Consider the following 12,523-nt stretch of genomic DNA (forward strand, 5'->3'; position numbering starts at 1 on the left):
ACACGGTAGTAGATCGATGTGGGATTAGGAGAAAGTTGACAGTGTAAAAAAAATATTGCAACAAAATGTGACAAATTGTGAAAACTTAACAGCTTTGTACCAGTATTCAAAAAGATATGAACTTCTACAAGTCGGAGGTGTATGCAACATCATTTTAAAAAGGAAAAATGATTCTGATCTTTTTGTACATGTTCTTCCTATAGAGGCATATTATTCTAAATTGTTAGAAGCTCACATTCAGACTGGTCACGGAGGTCGTGATAAGATGCTGTATTTTTTGAAAAATAAGTGCAACATCCCAAGATCTGCTTGCGAACTTTTTCTAACTTGTTGTCAAACGTGTGACAGGAAAAAATCAGTGCAAAGAAAAAACATTGTAGTAAAGCCAATAGTGTCAAATGGGTTCAATACACGCTGCTTCTATGCAGTCAATAAGTGGTGGTCAGGGCATAAAAAATGTAATTGTAAAGCTGCAAAAAATCAGTGCAAAAGTAATCGTTGTTCTTGTTTTAAATCAAATATATTGTGTGGTTCTAGGTGTCATAAGTCTGGGAATTGCTGCAACAAATAAATTGAATTTTTCAATTACATTGTTCAAAATTATAAGGAATAAAAAAATGAAAATTTTCTAACTGCCTGAAACGTCTTGGGCAGTAAGCAAACTGCCTAGGCAGTTGGCCAAATGACTAATCTAATTCATTTTAAAACAGTCACTTTGCAAACTGCCCGCGCTTGGCCAACTGCCTAGGCAGTTTGCTAACTGCCGGATTATGCTATCTGCCTACGACATATGTATAATCCTTTGATGATAATATATCACACTAGCTGTCGTACCCGTCTTCGACGGCTTTTAGTTTCTACAAAAACATTTAACAGTGTTTCTACTAATCTGGAAAATCAGGAAATAACCGGAAATTTAATTTAACCAAAAAAAATAATAATTAGTTACCATTAGCTATTTCGGTAGAAAAATATTACTATTTAAATAGTCTCCACCCTTTAGCAAAAAATCAACAATTATTCAAAATTATCAAAAATTCGAAAAACCGAATTTCTTAAAATTCAACATTCTTTCTTCTGTTTTATGGCATTTAGCTTCATTATTTTTAGGCTCTTCAAAAACACTTTACTTATTTAATAGTCTCCACCCTTTGGAAAAAATTATTTTTGGGCTCTTCAAAAATACTTTACTTATTTAATAGTCTCCACCCCTTGGTAAAAAATAAAAAATTATCAAAAATTCGAAAAACCGAATTTCTTAAAATTCAACATTTTTCTTCTGTTTTATGGCATTTAGCTTAATTATTTTTGGGCTTTTTAAAAACACTTTACTTATTTAATAGTCGCCACCCTTTGGTAAAAAATCAAAAATTTATAAAAATTATCAAAAATTCGAAAAACCGAATTTCTTAAAATTCAACATTTTTTCTTCTCTTTTACTGCATTTAGCTTCATTATTTTTAGGCTCTTTAAAAACACTTTACTTATTTAATGTTGCGAATGTTACTGAAACATTACGTGCTACTGGGGAAGTAGAATGAAAATGATTATTAGGTATCAATATTTTCATTTCTATTCTATAAAAATACTATAAAAATATTTGTACTATAGAACTATAGTACTATAAGTACTATATTACTATACTATATAGATATAGTATATACTATATAGTACTATAAAAATATTTGAACTTTTAAATTTTAGATTTAAAATTCCTAGTTTTTTCTATTTTTGTGATAAAATTGAAATTAGAATTTCCAAAAATATAAATTAATTAATCAGAAAATATCAATACCAACTTGATGCAAGAATTAATCACTATTTTTTTCGAAAAAAGTTGATCTAAAGAAACAAAAAAAAAACTTCAAAATACGTCTTTTTTAAATTTTATTGTAGAAATGGGTTGTATTTATCTAAAAAAGTTAGCTAAGGATAGTTTTGCATTCATTTTACAAAACATAAAAAATTTGCATTTTTTTGATTTTTCGATTTTTTTGGAAAAATGTCATAACTTTCGTTCAAGTTAATATTTTCTAATTGAATAAGGGTATGATTTTAAGTTAAGTTAATACCTAATAGACTGCCAAGTTTCACTTTAATTGGTTAAACCGTTTTCAATTGATGCGCGAACAAATTTTGCATACAGACAGACAGAAATTTTTTTTCTTACATTTTTCGAATTCTAATGTCTCAAAACGAAAAAATATATAAAAATTTTCAAGCTTGGAGCAATGTACAGACAGAAGTCTGATTTTATTAATATAGATAGATTTTGTGAATCCCCATTACTTTCAAGTACTTCAGAAGCGTTTTTTAATGCTCTACAAGTTGGTAACGATACTTTTAAAATTACTTCTACATTTTTCAACAATTTTATCAAAAATGTCTTATAATTAGTTACCATTAGCTATTTCGGTAGAAAAATATTACTATTTAAATAGTCTCCACCCTTTAGCAAAAAATCAACAATTATTCAAAATTATCAAAAATTCGAAAAACCGAATTTCTTAAAATTCAACATTCTTTCTTCTGTTTTATGGCATTTAGCTTCATTATTTTTAGGCTCTTCAAAAACACTTTACTTTTTTAATAGTCTCCACCCTTTGGAAAAAATTATTTTTGGGCTCTTCAAAAATACTTTACTTATTTAATAGTCTCCACCCCTTGGTAAAAAATAAAAAATTATCAAAAATTCGAAAAACCGAATTTCTTAAAATTCAACATTTTTCTTCTGTTTTATGGCATTTAGCTTAATTATTTTTGGGCTTTTTAAAAACACTTTACTTATTTAATAGTCGCCACCCTTTGGTAAAAAATCAAAAATTTATAAAAATTATCAAAAATTCGAAAAACCGAATTTCTTAAAATTCAACATTTTTTCTTCTCTTTTACTGCATTTAGCTTCATTATTTTTAGGCTCTTTAAAAACACTTTACTTATTTAATGTTGCGAATGTTACTGAAACATTACGTGCTACTGGGGAAGTAGAATGAAAATGATTATTAGGTATCAATATTTTCATTTCTATTCTATAAAAATACTATAAAAATATTTGTACTATAGAACTATAGTACTATAAGTACTATATTACTATACTATATAGATATAGTATATACTATATAGTACTATAAAAATATTTGAACTTTTAAATTTTAGATTTAAAATTCCTAGTTTTTTTCTATTTTTGTGATAAAATTGAAATTAGAATTTCCAAAAATATAAATTAATTAATCAGAAAATATCAATACCAACTTGATGCAAGAATTAATCACTATTTTTTTCGAAAAAAGTTGATCTAAAGAAACAAAAAAAAAACTTCAAAATACGTCTTTTTTAAATTTTATTGTAGAAATGGGTTGTATTTATCTAAAAAAGTTAGCTAAGGATAGTTTTGCATTCATTTTACAAAACATAAAAAATTTGCATTTTTTTGATTTTTCGATTTTTTTGGAAAAATGTCATAACTTTCGTTCAAGTTAATATTTTCTAATTGAATAAGGGTATGATTTTAAGTTAAGTTAATACCTAATAGACTGCCAAGTTTCACTTTAATTGGTTAAACCGTTTTCAATTGATGCGCGAACAAATTTTGCATACAGACAGACAGAAATTTTTTTTCTTACATTTTTCGAATTCTAATGTCTCAAAACGAAAAAATATATAAAAATTTTCAAGCTTGGAGCAATGTACAGACAGAAGTCTGATTTTATTAATATAGATAGATTTTGTGAATCCCCATTACTTTCAAGTACTTCAGAAGCGTTTTTTAATGCTCTACAAGTTGGTAACGATACTTTTAAAATTACTTCTACATTTTTCAACAATTTTATCAAAAATGTCTTATTTCCAAAATTTTAAATTTTTAAAACTTTAATATCTCCGGTTACACTGCAAAAATAAGTGTCTTATTTGATATCTTAAAATAAGATGTAAGATGGAAAAATGGTATCTTACATCTTAAAGTAAGATGTTTTCTAAAGTATCTTACTGATTTTTAAGATGTTTTATACGTCTTAGATATTTCTTCTATCTTAAAAAAGTAAGATACTTCTGTAAGTTTTTTAAAGTATCTTAAATTAAGATGTTTCTGTCTCAATAAGATGTTTAGCAATAAGATACTTGTGAATTGTAAGATGCGAAAAAAATTTAAGTTACTAAAAACTAAGATGCATAAAATGTCTTACATATAAGCCAATAGTTAACCTCAAAACTTTTTGCCCCAAAAATACACAGAAAATGTGTATGAAGATACTTTTAACATCTTAAATTAAGATATTTCAAATGACTAAAAAGTGACTACCATAACATCTTAGAAATGACTACTAAAACATCTTAAATAAGATACTTCTTTTTGCAGTGTAATATGGACGAAAAATGTTCAATTAGGGCTCAAAAGATGCGTCTAAAAGACTCTACAAAATTTTGGAAAAACATTTATAAGTATCTTAACATTTTTTTAAAGTTATGGGCAAAAAACGTTTTTTTGCAAACTTAAAAATAAAAAATATATTGATAAACTTTATTAATCTATCTCAAAGTACTCTCATGTTATGTTATAATATGTAAAAAATGTTGTTTTTTTATTCTCATGTCTTTTCTATTTCCCGATTCTCTTTTGACTTTCTTGATACTCTGAAAGGATTCGAAAGTTTTTCCTCACAATTTCTAGGATTCTCTTGTAGGATTTAGAAATTCAAATTCACATTTTTTTTGACAATTTACTTACTGATCGTCCTTCTACTTTTTGGATACACCAGAAAGATTCGAAAGTTATTCATCACAATTTTTTGAATTCTGTTGTAGGATTCATAAGTAGTTCATACGTTTTTGGACAATTTACATACCGATTCTCCTTTGCCTTCCTGGATAATTAATTGTCTTCTTAACTTGTAGGATTTTCTTCTAGAATTTTTAAGTTAGTCCTCCTTTTTTTATTTATCATTGTAAAAAATGTGTCTCGTTTACGAGAAGCTAAAAGACACTGCAGAAAATTGTAACACTATAAAGGCAAATTTTGAATTAATGATGGAGTACTGATTATGACCTTAATAGAAATATATTGAAGAATAGATGGACAGATTATTTGAATGAATATTTTGAATCTGTTAACGACTTGTGCACATTATCCTTTGATTACCACAGTTTGCCTAAAGGCTTAAACAAAGCAGAACACATTTTTTCATGCTCATTGTGCATACACTTCTTGCGCAAAATATCACTTTCAAATTAGTGATAAATTAATAGAAAATGAAAAAATAATTATCGAAATTGGATATCACTCCTCCAACACGAAAAAGTTCTTTGGTGAGCAGCCGTCCCACGCTTACCCTCGCAATTTGGATGCGCTACTTTCTCCCTTAAGAGAGCTCTGCTGTCGCCATTGGGGAGAACCACTCTCAGTGAATAAACTGCTCTAACAAATTAGGGGTGCCTCTCTACCATAGTTTAAGTCGCGCAGCGGCTACAACAACTGATACAGCTACTCACCCAAAAAATTTTCCGTGTAGCATTTTAAAATTCACTAATGTTAGGAAATGTTCTAAAGCGCATACTCGCGCAAGGAAATATAAAAAATGCTCCTAGTGATGTAATTTTGCAGAAGATATCGTCTGCCCACACAGCACCGAAGATTTCCTGAAACTCGACAGGACCTCGTTCAGCGAGGTTAGAAACATTGAGTGGCGGTGTTCATGAGAGATTGTGTAGATGTTGAAATGTCCACATAAACAGAATATTAAATATCAACCTTCAGCAAAAATTAAACTCCAAATATTGACTTGCGATGTTCAGTCAATATTGGTTTATGGGCAATTCTCTGGAACCTTTAACTTTTGACTTGAAAAAAAAATTTACTAGCACATTAATAAAAATTTGTATATAAATTAAAATTAGCATTTAGAATTTATTTTTGCAGTTAAAAATGTAATATTTCGAAGGTCTCATATATTTTTATTCTTTTTTAATAAGACGATTTTTTACAGGTTAAAATCTATTGTTTTCGATTGTTTTGGATTTAAATATTTTGGTTGTCTTTACTTTTTTATAATATTTATTATTTATTTTTTAATATTCTCTATTAGAGTTATATTAAATTTAAATTAAATTGGTCAAATTTAAATATTTTAATAAAAATTAGTGAATTTAATTATTATTTATTTATTTAATTAAATTTATCTTAATTGTAATATTTTTTCTAGATAACCTTAATAATTTCCTTCTCTGATGCAAGTTTTTCAAATTGTATTCTGCTTCTTTTTCCCTTTTTTTCCTTCTTTTTTCCCTCATTTGTTCTGCTTTTTATTCTAAATTTCTTTCATTGACCTCATTATTTTTAACTTTACGAATTACATATTTCTATTTTGAACTTTAAAAACAAAACGGTCAATAGTGAAGTTATCAATTTATCATACTGACAACCTTGAAATCCTAATTTATTGCGACAAAAAATTAGTTTTTTACGGTCCTGACAATTTCGGTCCTGACATTTTCACGTGTACCTCCTTGTATCTCGATAATTATTGAAAATTTTAAGGCGTGCTTTTACACACAAGTAAAAAATATAATTGTGCGAATGTGCGTACAGGTTTAATAAATTTTTATAGTTTTGTTTAATTGTGCCGAATCATTTACGGTCCTGACATAACCAGGTTCTTTGTCGAATTCAAGAACAATATTCTTCAATAATTTCAATATAAATTATTGCACATAAAAATTTCAACTGGCCACAGTTTTAGTAAGTTTTAAGCTATCATTATATATATTGTTGAATTCATTTTATTAAGGCACTCTTGAAATATCTGCAAGTACGTTTGCAGTTACGGTCCTGACACGAAAATAAGGGAAATTTTTCGAAATGAAATATCTTTACTTTCCAAATGCGTATAATCTTCTAATTACTTTAAATAATCCTTAGATATTCATTTACATTTATGTATTCGTCGTTTTATTCTATGTTGATGTGCCAACTTATAAAATTAGTTTATGTTTCTGAAAGGACCTAAAGGGACTCTCGTGATTTGCTTACTTTTCCACATTAAAAAATATATATTAATTACTAAACATAATTTAATAATTTTTAAACTAACATATTTTAATATTATTAAACATTCTTTACATGGAACAATAATTCTTTTTATAAAACATTTGATATATCTTGAGTAATTGCATAATAAATATAAGACACCTAAAGGTTAAAGGTTCCAGAGAATTGCCCTTATACGTGTATAATTATTTAACGAAATTTGTATAACTATGCGAAAATCGCATTTAATATTGATACAATATTGACTGAACATCGCGAGTCAATATTTGGAATTTAATTTTTGATGAAGGTTTATATTTAATATTCTATTTATGTGGACATTTGAACATCCACACAATCTCCCATAAACATCGACACTCAATGTTTCTAACCTCGCTGAACGATCCCAACTGAAAAGTCCGTCTGGATTTTTCACATGGAAATTTACGCAGAAATCCATGCGGACATTTGAAATAATTCACATGGAAATCCACATCAAAATGTTCTATTTCTTCTATTTTTAAATATTTTCAAAAATAAACATCAAATTCGAATTCTGAGACCCCAAAGGTGTCTCACTCACTACTTTCTGCATTTTTAGAGAGGTTTTTGTTCATATTTTGAGTTTATTAAGAATATAAAAAAATCCATGCGGAAATCCACATGGCAATCCATGCGGATTTCATGTGGATAGTTTCAAATCTCCATATGGATTTCTACCTGACAAGTCTATGGGAAAATCCAGACGATTTTTTTCAGCTGGGGAGGTCCTGTTGAGTTTCAGGAAACAACATTGTATCCTTTAGACACTTTTCAGTACAACAAAAACAAGAAAGTTATGAATTTTTTTCAAAAGGGCATAGGGGGTTAAGCATGCAAAAGTGGACCCCCACACGTATTTGGCTTATATTGTCAGCAATCATTGCTACCCATATGAGTGTTAATTTCTGTAAGTTTCAATTCCCTACTCGGTATCAAGTAGAAAATTTGTCCTAGGGGGACCGTGTTAATAAAGATCAGTCCATATTATGTTAATACACCGCTGTTAATATTAACCCTTTAACGTCCAGCGGTACATATGCTGTACCATAAAGAATAAAAAAACCTATCTTCAAATAGGGTTAATATATTTAATTACAAAATGATATCTAGGGGTTTTCGGGGTCGCTGATTACGAATCTGATGTCAGATTTTGAAAATTCAAAATGGCGGATCCAATATGGCGTACCGAAAAATTTAAAATTTGATGGATTTTCATGAAACTTGGTATGTAGGGGTTTTCGAGGTCCCTGATTACGAATCTGATGTCAAATTTTAAAAATTCAAAATGGCGGATCCAATATGGCGGACAAAAATATAAAATTTGATGGATTTTCATGGAACTTGGTATTTAGGGGTTTTTGAGGTCGCTGATTACGAATCTGATGTAGGATTTTGAAAATTAAAAACGGCAAATCCAATATGGCGGGCCGAGAATTTTAAATTCATGAATTTATATGGAGCTTTGAATCTAGGGGTTTTCGATGTCACTGATTACGAATTAGATGTCATATTTTCAATATTCAAAATGTCGCATTTAAAGATAATGGATAAATTTTAGAAACTGTATTAGGTCTTTAATAATTTTTAAATACGAAACCAACTTACACTTTGCGTGACCCAGAACTAACGACGTGGACTTAGTAAGCCACTAGTTCCAAGCTACATTGGATTTATAATCAGCTACCACAAAAACCCCTACATACCAAGTTTCATAAAAATCCAACGAATTTTAAATTTTAGGTCCGCCATATTAGATCCGCCATTTTAAATTTTTAAAATCTGACTTAAAATTCGTAATCAGCGAACCCGAAAACCCCTAGATACCAAGTTCCATGAAAATCCATCGAATTTTAAATTTTCGGTCTGCCATATTGGATCCGCCATTTTGAATTTTTAAAATCTGACTTAAAATTCGTAATCAGCGACCCCGAAAACCCCTAGGTACCAAGTGTCATGAATTTTGAATGGAAAAAAAATTTGGACGTTAAAGGGTTAAAATCGACAAAACTGCTTTTCCATAAAAGTACAAACAATTAAGATTTATAGTGAGTAAAGCATTATTAGCCGAAGCATATCTGAAGATGGTCAATCGAAACCCCCATTGCCTATATTTGAATTTATCTCTACAGCACACACCCTTATTTAACATTGATTTTAACAGCTTTAACCAATGCATTGCGGATATTAAGTAAATAGAAAACTCCGATTGTAAGACATATAAAGATGAATTTTAGCATTGCAGAAATACAAGACGCTTTAATATCATCTAATGAAATGACTTTGACTCAGTATTTCAATAATAATTTTAGTACATTGAAACTGATTACAATCATTCACATCTGCTCTTCACATGTATTGGTAAGTTCAATACGCAAAGTTAAAACTATTACAAATAGTGACGAAATAAAAATGTCGTTGGTTGGGTGCAGAAAGGTGCCAATTCAGACTAGTCGTGAAAAACGTGCTGTTTCAAAAAACATTTGAGAAACCTGCCATTTGAGCTGAGATTTGGAAAACATGCCAACTCCGAATTGACGTTCATTTTTTTTATTTGAAGTACAAGAGAAAAGTTGTCTATCAAATAATAAATAATCAACAAATTAATTCAATAACTTAGTCAAAAATATTCCTTTTTCAAAAAAAATAACAATTATGCCTAAAATAAAAAAATAAACGTCAATTCTGAGTTGACATGTTTTTCAAATCTCAGTTCAAATAGCAGGTTTCTCACGTGTTTCATAAACGGCACGTTTTTCACGACTATAGTTTGAATTGACACCTTTCTGCACCCAACTGACGATGGGTGTCATGCATATAGTTATCGGCATGATTCATTCGACTAACATGGATGCACCAATTGTAGATCACATTTATAAAAATATAGTAGGTAACGATTATGAATGGTGCACTCAACGTAAGCAATCACCATTTTTTCATTTCTTCTCTGAAGTTCGAAATAAAGTTAAACCTAAAAAAATTCCATAAAGAAAATTAAACCTGATGCTGAAAAGAATTCACTTTACTGTTCACAGGTTTCATTTTATTTACTTAATAAAATCATCACATTTTTCCCCTTGTATTTGGAGTTGTTATGCAAATGTATGGGATAACACGAAACTCAAATAATGCAATAGAAAATTGGATTGGTTTTGTGAAAAACGTTAAATTTGTTAAATTTCAAAGATGGAAACATCAATAAAAACTTGTCCACCACAAAATTAAAAAAGAAAGGTAAGTACAGTTCAAACAGTCAACGAATCACATGCAATGAAAATAAAAAATAAAAAAATGCAAAGAATTAGCACTGAATGAAGAAATGACGAGATGATTACGACAGAAGTCTCAAATACAAAGCCATGGATTTCTAACACTGAGTAACCAAAAAATTAGCTAGAAAAAATAAATTCAATATTTAATACAATAAATCTGAATTCTCAGCATGCATATATAGGCGATGCAATTATTGATTCCTTTGCAATCATACTAATGCATCAACATAAAGATTTTTAAATATATTATATTTTGGTGTTCACAATGTCCTATAAGCCTAATATCAAATAATTAATCACTAATTCTAAAATGGAGCCGAAGAGTACAACCCTAAAAATTCTCTGTATGGATTCTTCCTCTTTATGATAAGATGATAAATAAAACGGGTCACTAAGCATTATTTGCTATAAACATTGAAAAAATTAATAATTTGCAAGAAACACCTCTTTCCGCGTGGATTCAAAAACTATGTGCGTTTATAAATTTCACACATGATACGGAAATTAATTGCCATCCTTAGAACATAAGATGTCTTTTGGATGTTTTTCGAACTGACAGACGTCCCAGCACCCACAGGGTTATTTTATTCTTAAATTATCTTAAAAAATTAAAAACTGTCAGTGATGTGTGGGTACTGGCTATTGTTTATAACAGTTTTGATTTTTTAACTTTTAAAAATTCATCAATAGTGTATAAATCACATTACTTGAAAATCTCATCGTTTTCTCCCCCCTTAAATTTATTTTATTTCGGATTTCCTAAAAAAAATAGATTTACTGGTGAGTGCTAGCTATTTCTTATAATAATTTTAATTGCTAAACTTTTGGAAATTGATCACAGATGTTTAAACCATATTTTGTAAAAAACCTCGTCGTTTTCTCCCTCTTGAATTTTTTTATTTCAAATATTCTAAAAGACACACAAAAAATGACAGTTATTGCTGGTTGCTGACTATTGTTTAAAACATCTTAATTGTTTAACTTTTGTAAATTCATTACATGTTCGAAACATACGAAAACAAGATAAATGGAAATTAAATGTGTTAAACCTTTTATAGTTTATTAAAATTTATATTGATATAAATGTTATTCATTATTACGATTACTGGAACTTTCAGTGATGCTTGTGAAATCTTAAGTGCTAAAAAACATAAAAAATTTTAGGGAACTTTACAACAGTTCTAAATTTGAAACAAACCAGCTTCTATAACATAATTATTTTGTATTTTCAATTCTATTCTTAAATTTATTATGAAATAAATATGTATTACTTTGTAATAAAGTTAAAATTATAAAATATATTGTTTGCTTTTTTACTTGTACTATAATAATAAACTATAATAATTTTAGCGATACAGTTTTTAAATATAAAGCCATGGTGTCTACAAACCAGGAAAACCGAGAAATCGACGGGAATTTTCTTATTGAATTAAAAAAAGTTTTATAATAGAATAGGTATTAATGTTTTTAAGAAATTGCTTTTTACTTTAAATTTTTATTTATGTAAACATACCCGATTTAAAATTTAAGCGGTTACGCTAATATTACTACGATGCAATTATTATTATATATAACTATTATTTATTTTAATTTAACTTTAATTTTACTCAACTTTTACAAATGACGCGTATGCTTCTATCGAAACTGAGGAATTAGGGTTTGGGCGAAAGAATTATTTGCAAGATCTGTTCAAGGAGGAGAAACATAATTGCTGAGAGGGAAGGTGCTAAATGTGATCAAGAAAAACAGACACAAAAAATAGTTTCTTTCTCTATAACTCCAAATATTCGGAAGCTGAAATTGGTACCAATGTTGCAATCAGAGTGCCTGATGTTGATAGAGGACGAGTTGCTCCAAGAAATGTGTTCGCGACTGTTATGGATGTCAATTCTTCCGGGCTACATAAATTGGGTACAAAAAAAGGTGTTATTCTTTATGTGCGGAATAAATTTGTACAGGCTGAAAACGAAATTAATAGACGTAAAAGATATTCCTTTATCTTCGTTAACTCTCTGTTTCGCATCAATGTTGTCATCTGGATGCTAGCAAGGTTTTGTAAGCTGTACTTTCGAACAATACTGCATTGATAAATGTTAGGAACTGACAACAAAAATTAATTTGAAAGTTAAGGTGAAATAATACTGTGCACTGTTTTGTTTAATTAAGGCGCTCTCACAGCTAGTAGGCAGCA

This window comes from Leptopilina heterotoma, unplaced genomic scaffold (genome assembly GCF_015476425.1).
Source record: "Leptopilina heterotoma isolate Lh14 unplaced genomic scaffold, ASM1547642v1 Lhet_58, whole genome shotgun sequence".
Taxonomy (NCBI): Eukaryota; Metazoa; Arthropoda; class Insecta; order Hymenoptera; family Figitidae; genus Leptopilina; species Leptopilina heterotoma.